The sequence below is a fragment of the Gobius niger genome (assembly GCF_951799975.1).
Source record: "Gobius niger genome assembly, chromosome: 1".
Classification (NCBI taxonomy): Eukaryota; Metazoa; Chordata; class Actinopteri; order Gobiiformes; family Gobiidae; genus Gobius; species Gobius niger.
The window spans coordinates 50691532-50709269 of record NC_136852.1 but is presented as its reverse complement, the minus strand read 5'-3'; the positions used below and the strand labels follow the sequence as shown (position 1 = coordinate 50709269).

The 17738-nt window shown below is 39.8% G+C and overlaps 1 protein-coding gene across 8 annotated transcripts in view; it reads left to right on the top strand.

Moving 5' to 3' along the window:
* The window catches only part of arvcfb (ARVCF delta catenin family member b), a 286776-nt gene that overhangs the window by 237463 nt on the left and 31575 nt on the right, over positions 1-17738 (top strand). The window lies entirely within an intron of this gene.

Here is a 17738-nt window from a genome sequence, read left to right as displayed (position 1 = left end):
GAAAAAGCATTTTAGCATTAAAGCTGTGGTGATCAATTTTTTGGAAACTTCTTTTTGTACTATAGATCTTCATTGTAAACGCAGCATTTGTGAAACTTAAACGGGCCCCATGTGCTGTTGCGTGTCTAAATGTAGCACATTTTACGTCTCAACTCTGGTCTTGCTATGAACTCCGGCTGAGACGTGCTTCTAATTAGCTCAAGGGAACAATTGGAGTGTGCGAAGGGTCTGTGAAAGCTGGAAACGCATTCAGGCAACAGCTTAGAGATTTTACTGAACTATCTCCGACTTTCACGGTTTGATAACAGAGTAATTCAGGTATAGTGATGTTTTGAGGTGATAGTGAATGGGTTTGATGATTGATTATGGGATTTAAAGATGTCGAGGACAAGAGTAAGCAGGAAAAACGGATCGGAGTACTTACTGTAAACAATCCAAGTAAACAGAAGGTCTCAAATCTGCTTGAATAAAGTGAATAACTACAGTGTTATAACTTGGTAAAAAGTCGATTATACATGATTTTTTTATTGTCAGCCTCATGAATACTGATTTCTTACAATAGTCTACGTTGCTTTGATATAATTGTGCAGTTTTTTGGTTGAATTACTAAAGCACCTGCATTGTTTTAGGATTGTGTATCATCATATTGATATAATTGCAGTCCACGGAAACCCAGCTGGTATTCCTAGCTAATTGTACATGCTCAAATGTTGGCATTGTGGCAATCTGGACATCAACAATAAGGCAAAAAGCCCAGGGAAATGTGGTCTATGAATGACACTGAACACATCGTCGTAACTAAAGGTATCCTCTCCGCTCCCTTTGCTGATCTGCTCCGACCAAATCACTTCACAAACTTGTATCGTCCCCCTAATTGCTTTTGTCTAACAGCAATTCTCCATACCTCAGTGGAAATTGCGTTCGGGAGTCGTGTCTGTAGCAATTTAGCTTTAGCCACTACAAACAACCGTAACTGTCATTGCAGCAAATCTGTATCCCGCTCACTGTGGAACTGTTTCTCGACCTAATCCAATGTGTGTTTACTCGCCTTTGCTGGAGCGCCATACGTCTTGTGTTGTCAGCGAGCGTACACACACACACACACACACACACACACACACACACACACACACATACACAGCCCCCGTTTGGTATTTACACTTCAGCTCCTCCATCAGTGTCTAGTGGCAGCCGCTCAAAGTCAATACCACTTCCTGTCTGCCTGCTAATTAGCCACATTAGCAGGGCAAAGTGGGCCCTTGTTAGGCCAGATCTCTCACTTAATCGCAGAGCTTTCCCCGAGTTAAGCCGATTTTGTACTTTTTATCTCCGTGCTAAAGCGACCCAGATCAGATGAGCTTGAAGTATGATCGCTATTACGTTCAAAGAGAGTCTGCCTCTGATGGCCACAAGGAAAAGTACACAGTTTTGTTCTTATAGGGGAGTTTTTGACCCATCTTTCAATGTTGCTGGGAGGGCTTTGCCAGGACACCTGTCTTTGGGATCCTACTCCCGATCTTGTTCTAGGTGCAATTCTGGATGATTAGCTGAGGAAAGGATGTGGTTTTCGTCATTTATTTTTAATATTTTATATAATTTTGAATCACCTTTTTGTTGAGATCTTCGTCTTAATTAACCCATGTTATCATTTAAGTTATGCTGAAACTCTACCTGGTTAAAATTAATATAACGTAATATTTTGACAGTGTTAACACGTGTTAGTTTGTAAACAGAATTAGATAACAGGTGAAGATTGTTTGGGGCATTTGTTCCAACATTTGTAAGCATTGTAGTTTATTAAAGGCCCTGTTTGTTGTAAAAGTAGTAATTTGTAGAAAAAAATAAGCCTGATGCGTAAAGTTTGCAGTCTATTATAATGTGTTGATGTGGTGTAGGCTTAGCCCAAATAATCAATATGTGACGAACAGTGTTGGGGAGTACATGTTTGTATTTAGAATACTTATGTGAAGTAACTGTATTGTAGTACAGCTACACTTTCATTTGAGAGTATGTAGAATACAGTTTCTTTCCTAAAATCAAAGGAATACATCTTGGTACTCAATCATTAAATTTTAGCTTCAAACATTATTAAAGACTGGATGCAAGTTGGTCATTTTATACTCACTACTGCCACCTCAGGTCTTACACGTAACTGCAGTCTCTATATTAAGCTCTTGCATGACGGCACTTTGGACCAGAAGTAACAACTTTTTGAGTGACAGTGCAGGATTTTAGAGGCAGTTGTGGTGAACTGGGCCATTGTCAATTATATTGTCAAATATCGCTATCGTGATATAGATTTTAGGCCATATCGCCCTGCCCTAGTGCCTTTTAAAGATCAATGGTGATACTGGCCAAGATACAAGCTACAGAGGCTTTATTTGCTGATGAAAGTAATGCAGGTTGTGACGGAAGATTTAAATTTCAATATGCAAAGAGCATGTGAGCTTGTTTTGCTCCACTAGTCCGCTCGAAATAGTTACTAACTGTGGAAGATTAGGATAACATTCAGGAGATCTGAATCCCGGGAAAGCAATTATCATTATAGGCCTAAATGTCACACGCAGTTGAAATGTGTCCTAGTTCACCTCCGCTTTCCCTTGTGCAGACAGACTTAATCATGTTTGACATTTATTAGCTTGGCAAACAAGTGGACGACAGTAATGAGGGACATAGATAATAGGTCTCATCACAATCGCAAAACCCAGAGTGACTTTTAAACCATATTGATTGTGTTTTATTTGCAGGGCATTAAAGAGCGAGTTACTGTATTTTCTCCATTACAGCTATGCAATGTAGAAAACAAAACAACATCGCAATAGCTTTCCGGCTTTAAGTGCTGCTCCCACAATGACTACCTCTAGTCATTGTTTATATGGCGCAAAAGTGGAAAGTTTGTGGTTTTTTGGTTGTACTTTTGTGATGATGTCGCCACATTGTACCAAAGCCACTTGAGAAAATGGTCTTTGGATTTACAATTTCCCACATTAATCTATGGAGAAACGTTGAATCAGCGCAATATTTAAACAGCTTATTGAAAATGTTTGCCAATGTTTTTGTTTCCAGGTGAAATTTAAGAAAACAATCTGAAAATTGGAAGAAACAATTCTGTAAAATTTGTCTTTTTGGAGCTTTGATGATAAAAGTAATCAGTCCAAACACGGCACCATTTTTTGCTGTTCCCAAATCTGGAATAATTAAGTTGGCTGCATTAGAAAGAGCATCTGGTGCAAACGTTGCAATTGACATGTTTCCTGTATCATTGTGGAAATGAGGGCAGATTGTTTGCGGTGGCCACCTGAGAAGGGGAAAGTAAAAGACGATAAAAAAGAAAAGTAGCCACTGTGTGTTTGGTAGAAACGCCAATGCAGGATTGGGTTTGGCCTTAAAAAATATGGGATTGTGTGGCTAGCCACCGGTCATCTTCTTGGGAGGACAGAGGCAGCGCTGTGGTGATGGCCCGGGGAGATATTGGAGATTACATGTGTATCCTGGAGCCGATCTGATGACAGAGCAAGAGAGGGGTCAACACAGGAGGCGTCCTGAAGCGAGAAGGAGCAGTGATTAATCTCAGTGTTTGTGTTCAGGTGTGGGCCCAGGCAAGCAGCAAAACATAGGGAGGGAAAATAGGAAACACCACCAGATCTAATTGACCTTTTGCAGAGCCCCGCCCCCTTTAGTTACTGTTGCTACGTCCGTCATACTTTCTGATGCAAGTGATGTCACTGCAATATTTTTGCTTAGCAAGAAAAGTGACTCTGGTAAATACAGACAATGGGACAATTATAGACAGTTATCTCCTACTGTATTCGGCCTGTCACTTGTCAACCTATCAGATCCAACTTATGATATGTTTTGGAGATTAAGCCTAAAGATTCTGTAGTTTAGGCTGTCAAGCAAGGAAATACAGTATATAAGGACACAATACAGATTTGTTTTGTAAAAGAAAACATTTGAGAGAAGAGTATCAATTTCTTTTCCTACAGACACATGCATTTATCTGTAAAAGAGCTTCAGTTAATTCAGCGTATTGCAGAAATATGCTTTGAAACATGATGTTGACCTCTTCACACGCCTGACCTTTATTCACATTAGAATTTCAGGGTGAATTCGAGAAAATTGCCAAGGGGGTAACCTAAAGAGTTGCGTGAAGTTTAACCTTTTCAACTTGCACATTCATAACTTTTCAACATTTAAAAACAACTTTGCTTTCCGTTATTTATAGCTCTGGCTTCAAAGCTTTCACAGAAACACAGTATTATGCTCGATCAATAATGTGCTGAAAACGTTTCTTGGAGCTAAAACGTGGATGACCTCATTGTCCTAAGTCTTCATTATATCTTTATTGTTTTCTAGTCCACCGCTTAAGTGCTGCTTCAATAAAGGGGAATTGTTTGACAGTGCATTAATTACACTATCTTATACAAAAGTAATTAAAGCGGCATTTCATTAAAACAAAAGTGGGCACAAACTAGGGATGCAAGTTTTCTCTTTTTTTTTACCGATAGTCGGAGCCCTTAACAGTTAATGATCAGTTAACCGTTTAATACCTGCGCCGAAATGTATCTCTTTGCATCACTTAGGATTCATGCACTAACCGCTCCACATTTCACTCTTGCAGTGCCCTAACGCTGACTGTTGTTTGTCCAAACACGCACTCTCCTCGTTCTTATGGTCTTTCTTCCCGATCTTCATTTACACGTGAACGTCATTGACCCGTCAGAACCTTGATGATCCATGCTCTCCTTATGTAAAGGCAGAACTTTTCTCTTAATCTCTTGTTTTGTTTATGTGTGGGACATGTATTACGCCACCTCACCATTGCATGCTAAACGCGCATCCCTCCGTATTTTTCCACTCGGCACTGTTTCAGGCCTACTTCTTTAAAAAAAAAAAAAAAAGCCTTGAGAGCTGTGAAATGAAATGTCAAGTAGTTTTACTGAAAACTCACTACACAATGTAAACATAAAAACTGTATTAAAAAGCTCAAACAAAAATTGCCTATATAATAAAATTGGACAATCTTTTTCTGAGGGCAGCATTTATATATAAAGAGATAACAAAATAAAGTGCTCAGTTTAAGAAACTTTTTTAAACATCAGCTTGAGATTACCTGTTTCTTTTTGTTATAGCTTATCTGAACTGTCTCAACCAGTTGCACAAGAAAAAGACTCAATAAACTCAATAAACATGTTCTTTTTTTTACTTTGATCAATAGTACTGCTGTCTTGAGATAGACATTAGAAGACAAAGACATTTAAAGATTTTGTGCAGGAAACACCAGGCTGTCAATGGCATCCGGCTTCAGAGATGCTCTGTTGGAGGTAACAATATTGCCCCTGTAGCTGAAAACCCTTACGGAGGGTGAACTAACCCTAAATGTGAACTCTATCTCATTTAAAAATATATTGATCAATCTTAAATATCGATACATCGCCCAGCCCTAACTCGCAGTTAAACGGGAAAAAGGCTCTTAACTGGTTGCATAACATCTCTAGCCCAAACCCTGTTCGCAGCATAGACTTGTTCTGTTATAGTCGTGGTAAATCTGAAGTAATAGTAGTGATTAAAGACAGCAGTGCAATAACAAAACTAAACTAAAATGATATGTGCACATACTAATCAGCGCGGAAAAGAGAGTCTGACCACGGACAGGATCGGACGTTTGGTAAAATACAAAGGAGCAAAGTAAATCTCTACTTTAAATTCCCCCTGAACTTTGATACACCTTCACAGCATTTCCCAGCGCGGACTCGTATAATACTTCATTATCAAAGGTGTCACCAAACAGGAGCTTTACAACAATCCAGGTGTTTTCAGTGCGAACTGTCACTTTGCTGTAATTAGACGTGTTTCTCACATCTAGTTTAAAGATATTTACGTTCCTATCCCCCACTAATGGCTTCCTGTGTGATGCTGATTGAGCTCAACTGCATTAATTTGCACTAATTGGGTATATCTGTCAATCAGGGGCGCTAGTTTGGTGAAAAGACATCTCCAGCTGGAAGAGCCTATACTATATTTTAAGCTGTCTTGGCACCTCACTTCCTAATTTTTCTTCCTCTCTGCCACTTCAGTGCACCCCTCATCCCGCGGAGATTTATTGCCCTGCCGTCGCCTCTCGAACACACACGAAGCAATTGAGAAAACAGCGGCGTTTACCAGGGCGACAACAACAACACAACACATCCAGCCACTTTGTCTTGCAAGCCGACCGTCTAATTTGACGAGAGGGTCTTAACTTTGACAAATAACGCCAACAAGGGCAGTTATATATCACATTGGATAATCATCTTTGATGCAGTTCCAATGGAGATTTTGTTGTGTCACATTTGCGGGCTATGAGGTTGACCGCGATCTAGCGCCGATAAAAGCCAATATCTACGCGATCGAAAGTGATAGAGACTGCCCGTTTTTTGCATTGGAAAGAGCGAAGTCGTCTTTAAAGTGAGTACTCCAAAAACTTCCTGTATATTCCTATACTTCTAATATGGATGCTGTGTGTCATTTTGAAACACAGAACCTGGAGAATTCAATCGCTGAGTGGGTTTTAACCTCCGCAATGTATTTTTGATTGCCGCACAAAAATGGTAGTGGCAGCATGTTAATCCTAACGGCAACTAATCAAAAGCTGAAACCAAAATTTTGATTGAATCACCTAAAGTAATAAAATAAAATCGGCCAGTGCTGGAGTGGCCAAGTATGTTTTTACAAGATTATAGACCAGACATTTGGAAAAATTGGCCAAAATTATTGGTCGAAAATATCGACCGAGCATATCGGCATCGGCCAATAAAAATCCCCCAAAATCGGCATCGTCATCAGCCTTAGAAAAACACATATTGGTCGACCTCTACTTAAGCTATATCCGTCTAGGTTCAAGGTCACAATGGTCTGTTTCCTCGTTTAGCTCAGTGTTTATCAAACCGTGGCATGTGAGCTTCATCTGGTTGTACTCCACAGCAGTCCAAGTCTTTGTTTCAAACAGGAGTTGTAGCGTGCTGAGTTTTTTTTACTCATTAATTGTCCATGAGAGTAAATACTACGCTGACAGAAAAGACAAAGGGAGAGAGGGATATTGTACATCCAATTACTCAATGGAGATATTTTTTTTCACTCAAACTTGGCTGTAAATACTGTTTAAGTGGCGCTAGCTTTGCCTGTTAGCCTGTTAGCTTCTTCTTCGTGATTCTATTAGTGTGTGTTGCGCCTCCGACCCCGAGGCAGGGAAGTTGCAAGTATGGTTTTCTGGCCAAAGACACACTTGTATTACCCCCAGAGGGACTACGGAAAGGATTTATTAAGGTAAACAAGTTATTTAGTTCTTCTTTAATCAGTCTTTAATTCAGATCACGTGCCACTTCATAAAATGTTGGTGTTCCAAGTACCATTTCATTAAAAGGGGTTTTAATGATTGTCATTGTTTGTGGCATTTAAAATATAGAATTTGGGTATTAAAATGGCATTGAAAAGCATTAAAAGTGGCTTCCTGCTCCATTTTTAAACCCTGCATTTAGACTAAGCCAACACCGGAGGGTTTGAAAACGGATTTACTGATTATTCATAAGCGATCTAAACCGAATGAGTTGGAATTGTGTCTGTTTACAATAAAGGAAGTCCAAAATGGCAGAGCTGTTGTAAATCTCGGAAAGCCACATGTTTTCGTTGGTGGAACCTGTTGGGAAAAGTTGTGTTGTTCAGACAATGCATTTGTTTTTGCCATTTGCTTTACCTTACACTCGAAGCCAACAGGACTAAATTTAATCGCAAATTAATAAGAATTTAAGTTTGTAAATGATTCAAGCTACAAAATTAGTTTAAGGTTGTTACAGTATGAGTGCCCTGCAATACGACATGATAGCCGTTGAATTTGGGCTTTATTTCTGTCCCTCTTAAGAAAAGTTTGGACACCTCTGCTCCATAGTTAAATTATTAAAACCCAGCTCCACTTTCTGTTCTTCTGCTATAATGGCTGGATGCATGAATCAGATCTCTCTAATCCTTGGTGCGATATATCTCTCTGTCTCTGGGAAAAGCTATGGTCCTGCCTGAAGGCGAGATGAACATCCTGCCGCAGTGAGCAAATATGTTAAAGCACATCCATTTTTCAAGATAAAACATCTCTGCATCATTAAGTGCTGCCAGCTCAGACTCTCAGCCTTCTGTCCTCCCACGAGACAAAGTTTTATCTGCCCACGTCTCTTCTGCCAGCAATACTCACAAATTATTTATTTACCTTTGCAGATTTTTAACAATGTGGATGTGGTGTAGGTTCCGTGGTGGAAGAAGTACTTTGTGGCCAAGTTAAAGTGCAGTGGTTTCATAATGTTGACCACACATTATATACAGTATACAGTATAGAGCGTTTCATGACAAAAATGTAACTCCAGTAATAAGAAATCAATCATCTACGCTATTTGTGCATTACCTAGATAATACTACAACAACTCTTTACCATTACTGTTACTGCTCCAGAGTATTTGAGAGAGAAAACAAGCTGTGCCTGATGGTTCACTAACTATTAACTATTACTAACCACTCCAGGAGCTTAGTACTTCCTCTACTGTTGCTATGACTACTATTACTACTGCTTCTCCTGTTACTGTGCCATTTCTACTAGAGGTCGACCGGTATATCAGCAACTGTATATCGGGCCAAAATTTGAGTATTTTCAAGATACTTTATTTGTCATTTCAACATTGGCTATCAGCCCGTCTAATGCCGATAAAATATGATATCTCTGGAACCCAAAGTGATAGAGACTTTTTTTTGCATAGGAAAGAGCAGTCAGCTTTAGAATGAGCCCTCCCACAACTTCCTAGCCTCAGGGGAACTGAGAAACATTGTGATGAAAAGTTTAAGCTTGTGTATTTTTTTGTTACAGACTTTTTCAGAACCATAAGAGATAGAGGGCCAGATCTTGTGGCGGCGCACGGGGCGGCGCAGGCTCTTGGCGAATTATTTTCCGAGTGGCGGCGCTATATGTGCCATTTGCCTCCTGCGAGGGGGCGTCACAAGAGGAGGTGACTGCACTGATGGAAACACGGCTGACATTCACTTCCTCGTTTACATTGCGCTGTCTTGCGTTCTTTCTTAAGCCTTAGGCTCTCACAGGTCAAACTAAAAACTTTATTTACCCCATCGTGAGCTAAACGATGTTCACGTCTCGAGAGAAAAAGAGCTACAGCGTCCGCTGTGGCGCGGATCGGCCCGCACTTGGCGTGAACGCGAAGCAAAACAAAAGCACACTCCACACAACCACTCTCCTGGACGCGGAGTCGATCTGGTTGGAGGAAAATGTGTGTGTCTCCACCCACTTAAATGCGCTAAGTCTGGAGTGGCAAGATCACAAAGTGCGCTCCTACTGAGCGCAAAATGTCACGCTATCGTCTCCGTTTTGATGCACAAGATCGGGCCCAGAGACTTGCTTGTTTTAGTTTTGAAATCTGCCGATTTTTGTCGTTCGGAGGAGCTCCCTCTCAAGTACCTACCAAACAGGAATGTGTTTAATAAATCAGCCCTAGGCAACTAATAAAGTGCCCCCTGCTGTCACATTTCAATACTGACACATTTTGCAGTTTAGACGCATCATACACAGGATTATAGACAAGACATCAGAAAAAATATCGGTCAAAAATATTGGCCATGTACATCGGCATTGGCCAAAAAACAATCTGAAAAGTAATAAGACTGTAGTACTTCTCACAGAAAAAGTTACTTTAAATTTGCCAGAATAAATCTTTCATGACTCAATACATACAGTATGTAGTATTTACTTAGAAAACACAAGATTTCATTGAGATATTGACTGTATGCTGCTTGCCACCCCTGGGGAATTTTGCATCCAGCCTTATACGATGGTGAATATAACATGCTTGTCTTAGCCCGTCTGTCCAGCAGCTCTGGGCCGCTCTCACGTCACCTCTGCTCTCCCTCACTTCATCCTGTCACATTTCATAGTCAAATCCATAATACAACATGCAGCCAGCTCACACTCCACGGTTCAGACATGCCTTGGGGCTTGTCACATATAAAAATATATATCTGACATGTACACAAACAAAGGCATACATTAATACATATATAACAGCGTCCTCCTTGACACTGGCTCACACCCTCACTCGAGGCCCCCTGACACAGTGTCCACAGCACACAGGCCTGAGCGCAGACTGTCTGGCACCTGATATCTCTGTGTTGAGCCTCTCTCATTACAGTTCCCACAGTGCTGTGCCTCAGCTATAGCCAAATACAGCCATACAGTGCTAAGGCAGTGGTGTACTTTTTTGCTGTTCATTCAAAGGATTGGGCTAGAAAGATAAGATCAACAGACTACAAAATGTCCAATTAGTTTAAAACACTGAGGGGTCAATTTCAAGAGAGACGCTAAATGGCAAATGCAAGCTGAAAAAGAAAATATGCTAGTTATGTGGGCGTGCTGCACCTGATTTAACATTTGAAATGATGTGTATTACAGTAATAGAGCCACAAATCTAATATGTAAATAAGAAAATGGTAAATATTCATATGACTTTGCCGCTGCTCCACTTTTGCATGTGAGAAAAGGATTGGTAAATGGTTATCCGAATATTTGGGTATTAACTATAGAACTCTTAAAGGCAGCACTTTTTCAGTGTTTTCTGGCCTTTTCATTTGGACATTTCATATAGAGTTGTAAAAGGAATAAAGGGGAATACTCCATTTAAAGAAGTACTAAGTAACTTCTTTACCTTAATACATTATTTTCGTAGTTCCTCTGGGGGTACTACATGTGTTGATTGGATGATCTATTAGTCTTTCATCTCCCCTGGTGTCTCTGGCCAGAAAACCACAATTGCAACTTTCCCTGCCTCCGACCCAGAGCCCCAATACACACGCTAACTTAAACAGTATTTGCAGCTGAGTTTTAGTGAAAAAAAATATCTCCATTGTGTGGTTAGATGTACAATATCCCTCTCTCCCTTTGTCTTTTCTGTCAGCGTAGTATTTTCTCTCACAGACAATTAATGAGTAAAAAACCACAACATGCTACGACACCTGCAGTGGCGCTTATGGCCTCTAGGGGCATGAGTTAATTAGTTCTGTTTTAAAAGAAAACTACAAATTCCATTTAAGTAAGGTAAGGTGATAGTTTTGCAAAAAGTAGACGAGTGAGTTGTTATCATTCAGTTGGTGAAGACAACCGCAGGAAACAGGATTGTACCTCCAGGAGAAATACTAATGAATACTCCTAGAATACTTTAAATGAGGAAGAAACATTATTTCATGATTCAAAATGTTTAAGAAGTAAAGTTTATTTTGCTTGATGTTTGCTATACAGCTCATTTTGTTACGTCAAACAGGCAAACTACCATCGCTCGGTATAGTCACCATATGTTCTACCAAAAAAGCTCCAATATTAGTAGAAAAGATGGGTACTTTTACATTTGTGCTGAAACCTGAAAAAAGTTTCAACCCATGAAGTAATTCATCCTATTGATCCATCCATAAAGAGTGCTGTTCATATTGTTCTGAGTGTAATAGCCTGCAGCAGATGCAAAATGGTCCACTCTCTTCCTCCACAGCTCATTTGAGATTAAAAGTGAACCCGCTCTTGTGCACAGCTGTTGATAGTTCAATCACACACCGAGTTCAATAAGGGCCTAACAAACCCGCCACTGTTCAGACCAATTTACTTCGCTGCCTTTGTTGTTCATAAAAAAAAGAAAACTAAGCGCGCCAGAGAAAGAGGACTAATTATGAGAATAGCCAGGAGCTTGCAGCTGACATTTTGGCTGCAAACACCCTGTCCCTTCATCTCCACACCTCTCCTCTCCAGAGCACTTCACGCTGGAGCTGATGAAAAAGAGTGATAATAGGGTGACGGTGGGTACAAAAAAAGGCACATTTTCAAGACAAGAAAATCACTTAAGTGGGACCACCTTGCATTGTGTTAAAAATACAAATCTATTTGGCCTTGTGATATTCCTGAGAGGTCCCGTGGAGATTGGTGGCTCAACACATTGTTTGTGGACCAAAAGTTTTGTGAACTGTTGCGTGACAGTTGTTTATCTACCTGTTTTTTGGCAAAGCAAACTGGGGACTGCCACATTATCCCAATACTTTCCACGTGAGGCACCGCACACCGCCTCACCGCACTCTTGACAGCAATGATCAAGGTTACTGTCAACTTGTTCAAGGTTTTCCTCTAAAATAACCTCAAAGCTTCAGAAGATGTTTACCAATATAAATTTAGACCAGAAGTGCAGAGTAACTAGATGTTTTCTTTTTCTTCTCAAATGAACTGGGGAAAAAAACATAGAAATAACTGATAATGTGGTATTGATGATGAAATCATTATAGCAGTCATTGAAGCTGTAAAATGTAATTAATATCTTCTATTTCAACAAATGATAATAATGATAATTCTCTATTTGTGTTCACGAGACGAGAGCGTAAGAGATGTTACATAGCATACAAAATTGACTGTTTTGAGCTGTTGTCACATTGTTCTCTCATCAAAAACATATCTCGAGAAGTATTTCAGTCCTTGTACAAGAATACATGAAGTTATTTTGTATGACAGAGGACGCTGTTATGGGTTGGATGGAGTCCGATGATTCACCGTCATCATGCCCTTGACCATGAGAGGGTTATTAGGTCCATAGTGGGACGTCTCTTACCTGGAGAAAATTGGCTTCAGCATCAGGTCGGTGTATAGAGATGAAAAATCAGCCGCGATGCGCTTCCAAGGCAATAGTTAATTCATAGTATCCATCACAGTTTAGCTATAGTCTGCTTTCTGTGGTAGAGGTCGACTATGTTTTTTGTGAGGCCGATGTTTGGGGATTCTTATTGGCCGATACCGATATGCACCACCTATATTTTTGGCCATTTTTTCCAAATGTCTCATCTATAATCCAGTGTAATTCGATGTAAAAACATTTTGATTCCCTCAGCATTTATATTTTAGGTTTTACAATTTGAAATAATGTGTTTAATAATAGCTGAGTGACGACGTGGTCTTGATTTCTGATTGGCATGGAGCACAGTGTATATAAGCGATTAGGGCTGCTTGATTATAGAAAAATGTATAATAATGATTATTTAAGTAATAATAATATATTTAAAAAAACATGCAAAATATTTTCTTTGGACAGTTAAAAAAAATCTAAATTATATTAAATATGCTACCGTTTCTAAACTAATTCTCTATGAGAGACATTCCTGGCTGGCCCTGCCCCCTGCTGGCCAGTCCTCACACCTGCCCAAGCAAACCAAGCTGCGTGGCCTGATGACATCATCACACTGCACTGTTTGTTTATGTCAGACCAACGCATGTGCCATTAGCACGTGAAATGCGAAGGGAACAGAAACAATCTGCTCCTGAAGAAGAGTTTTAGAATTTTCTGCAACAACCAGCCCTGGGTAAAGGATATAGAGGCTTCTAAACTTCGGTTCTCCTTTCAGCAAAAGTTGAGCACTTATCAGTAGCATTATCTCAAGAGCTACGTATGAAAGGTAACACTTTAATTTACACTACCCTTGATGCATTGTACCTAACTAAATTTAGTACAATGTAATGGGCTTTGTAACAATATGTAATAAGTTGAACCTATGGGTTAGATACACAATGTAATAATATGTATTTGTAGTTTGTAGGTACATGATGTAATAAAACATAATTCTAACTTTAATCCTAACCTTAAGCCCAAACCCTCAGGGTCTCGTTATGTACTTACAAAGTACTAATACAAGTTATTCCATTTTGTACGTACTACATAGGTACAAGTTATTACAGATTGTATTGTATTATTATTGTATTACAGAGCACATTACATTGTACTAAATTTAGTTAGGTACAATGTATCAAGGTAGTGTAAACAAATACAACAGTTCAGCCGATCAGCCGCACTCACACAAACCACTAAGGATGGACTTTCTGCTGCATGGACAAGTGGGAGAGCATCCTTAATGATAGTTTTTTCTTGATTATGCCATTTTTGTAATCGTCGTAATTGTCTAGTGTGTAATAATCAAAATCGTAATTAATTTCGATTAATTGCACAGTCCTATAAGCGATAGTAAAAGAACACTTTCAGTTTCAGCTAACGGCATGCTAATGGAACCACGATGAACACACTCTGAGCGCAGATCACCGCAGGTCCAGGTCCAGTGATAAATTGTGTTTCATTTGACGCAGACAAGTGTGCAGGAGTACTCAAAATTGTGTGAGATGAAACGTTGCTCGATGTTTTCTGACAAGGGAACAATGTTATAAGTTATTTTTGTTGAAAAGAGTAGACGGATGGAGCACATCTTCAGACTGTTCAGTAGCCACGTTGCACTGAGTCATTGCACCTGTGTGGGAGTGTGTACAGTGCGCTACAGCTGCAGACGCCACACAACTGGAAGCTCTCAGACTAATGAATAAATAACACAGGGAGACTGTTAGTGCAGACAGATGAATCAAGCACAAGTCAAACACAAACCAGAAAACACTTGCTCAGCCGCCTCACAGTGACATAAATCCTCAAAGCTCCCTTGTATAACATCCATTCACTTTTATTAACTGGGTCTCAGAAGAAGCTGTGGCACTCAAGGAATTCTCTGTTGGAAAGAAGTGTAATATCCTTAGAAGTCGGTGTTGTATTCAGGCCAGTATATTTCAAGAATAACGATGCAAAAAACGCAATAGCATCCAAATACCCCACACTTTTGTCTTGGTGCTATTACCCCTATTTGACTAGTGCAAGGTCAAGTAAAGAAATAAGGTTAACAAGAATGGCTGAAACACACTGGTGGCTGGTGGTCTTTCAAACATGGGAAACTCATCATATTTTCTATTGTTATCACGGACCTGAATAAACATGCACCAACAATGTACCGTACATTTTTACACACAGCTTTTTGTCTGCAAACAAGATTTATTTAGACTCATTATTATAATGAAAATGTTAAAACTCAATTGAATTAGGCGTAATATTGACCGGGAAAGTAGGCCACTAAACCAAGTCCAAAACAGGGTTTAAACTGGAAAAAACATGGACAGAACTTTGGACTAATCAAAGAAAATCTGGGATTAAACCAGAACTAAAGAAACCAGATCCATTGGAGCTAACTCTGAGCTGTATGGGGCTAATAGCAGCTAGCGCCAGAAAATACTTTTTACTCTCTACAGAAGTCTCTTATCCACAAAGTACATTCTTTTGAAAGCTTCCATAAAATATGTAGCCCATGATTGAAATGTTGTCCATCATACAGGACATGCCAACACAAATCATACATAGATCATACATGAATATTCATTGTTTTGTAGTCTTTTGGCTTCTGTTTTTTCATCCTCCTCCGCTCCTCCTCTTTACACACGATCCATATTCCCGGTCCAAATCCCTGTCAAATCTAAAGTATGATACCTGAATGCACCGCCCTGACAACTTAAGCTGCTTTCTCTCATTCATTCGGTAGAGCGACTACAGCTGCCAGCTTCAGGAAGTAGGAAGAGTAGTAGTCCGTCTCACTCCTCCCCAATGGGCAAGTCTCCCTGGGCTCTTGCTTCATCTTTATAGCCTTATTTTTCTGCCAATTTCCTTCCCCTCAATGCTGTTTCCTCTACAAGGATTGTGCAGTTGTTGGAGATGCTTGTTTTACACTGTGTCTTGGTGAAAACATGGGTTAACTTTTTAAACTGTGGAGGCTGTGACAGAGACAAACAATATAGATGTGTAAACAACATTCCTACGTTGGAAAGAATGGTGCTGTAACTTATGTATACCATTATGAACATTGCAAGCTTAGGTGTTTAAGACATGGATTTTACCTTGTGTGTTTTGTGTATATGGCCGATTTGAGTAAATGCCATATAAACAAGTAAATTAGATAAATAGATATTTCAGAAATTCATCTTTGACACAGTTTAAAAAGCATTCAATCATTAATAGAATAAACAGACCAATTTGCACACAAGACACAATTATCTGTCTGTATAGGCTATGATGATAAAATCATCTAGATTTAGATATCTTTGACTTTTATTTACACTTTGCAAGCAAGCAAAATGCATTTAAGTGGCTGCTTTCACAGATAGGAGAAGTCACAAAATAACAATAAAAATACAAACAAGTAATCTAAAGCAGTACTAAGTAACTTGTTTACCTTAATAAATCCTTTTCGTAGTTCCTCTGGGGGTAATACAAGTGTTAATGGGACGACTGGGGGTCTTCATCTCCACCTGGCAGAGGTGGGAGTAAGTCACTAAATGCAAGTCTCGAGTCAAGTCCAAGTTGTGAAGGTCCAAGTCTCAAGCAAGTCCAAGTCAGTCGGTTATGGGGTCAAGTCAAGTCAAGTCATAGCTTTTGTCAAGTCAAGTCTTGCTTTAGCCGGCAAGTCACCTCAAGTCACAAACGCCAGCGTGTCTACTTTTCAAAATTTGTTTAATCTTGAAAATAACAAGTGCTTTCTCAAGACTTAAAAAAAAAGAAATATAGTATTTTAAATATGAGCTGCTTTTCCCTGCAGTCTGAAACATAAATGTAAAATTATATATATATATTTTTTTAGCTTCTGGCAGTTTTTCTGTTCCCCTGTAATGCCCCAGCCCCTGTATACTCGGATTCGCCACTGCTCAAAACAGATTCCACTTAGCCTTCCGTCCCGCTGTCACTAGGCTCTGTGCAGATGCGGGAAATAGCCATTAAATGCTGTAAACTTTGTGTGAACGCCTTAAAACATCGACATCGAAAAGCCCCCTAGATTTCTGTTGATTAATCCAGCTCTTTTGCATCGTCGTTCTGTAGGCCGCCCGTCTGCGCTGTAGGTACAGTCCATTGTTTCAAACGTTTTCCTGTCCATAAATCTCCACCTCTTCACTCTGTTTAGAAACCTTTTAATGCACGTATTTCGATGTCGTATTTCCTCCTGCCTTTTTGCGCTGTATTGATTAGACGCTCCGTCTGGAAACCGAACACGCATATGGCTAATTACCATACGTAAACATAGATGCTCCGCTTTTACGCAATGAATCCTGATCTTTTGACAGTTTCACTCAAATAACTAACTATAATAACTATAAAGTGACAGCAATTCATTGAGAGTCATTGGCCTCAAGTCCAAGTTAAGTCTCGAGTCACAAACAGCAAGTCCCATGTCAAGTCTTTATGGAGCTTTGGTCAAGTAAGTCTCAAGTCCCGAAAATTGCGACTCGTGTCTGACTCGAGTCAAGTCATGTGACTCGAGTCTCCCACCTCTGCCACCTGGTGTATCTGGCCAGAAAACCACACTTACAGCTTTTTCGCACCGGGTCGGAGGCCCCAACACTCACTGATGGAATCACGAAGAAGAAGCTAACAGGCTAACGGGCAAAGCTAACTGCTGGCTAGCGCCACATAAACAGTATTTACAGCCAAGTTTGAGTGAAAAAAATGATCTCCATTGTGTAATTGAATGTACAATATCCCTCTCTCCCTTTGTCTTTTCTGTCAGCGTAGTATTTACTCTCACAGACAATGAGTAAAAAACCGCAACATGCTACAACACCTACAGTGGCTCTTATGGCCTCTTGGGGCATGAGTTACTTAGTACTGCTTTAAAGCTCACTTTATTTTTAGGTTACATTTCGGATAATCAATTATTTCATACAGTATTAGCTCCGTGCGCTGAGTTTAGTGCAAATGTTAACCAAAATGGCCTTGTTCCCATGACATTCTCTCAACCATGGCAACAGGGCATCGGGGGAAACATGTAAATCGCATCTGCTGGACTCA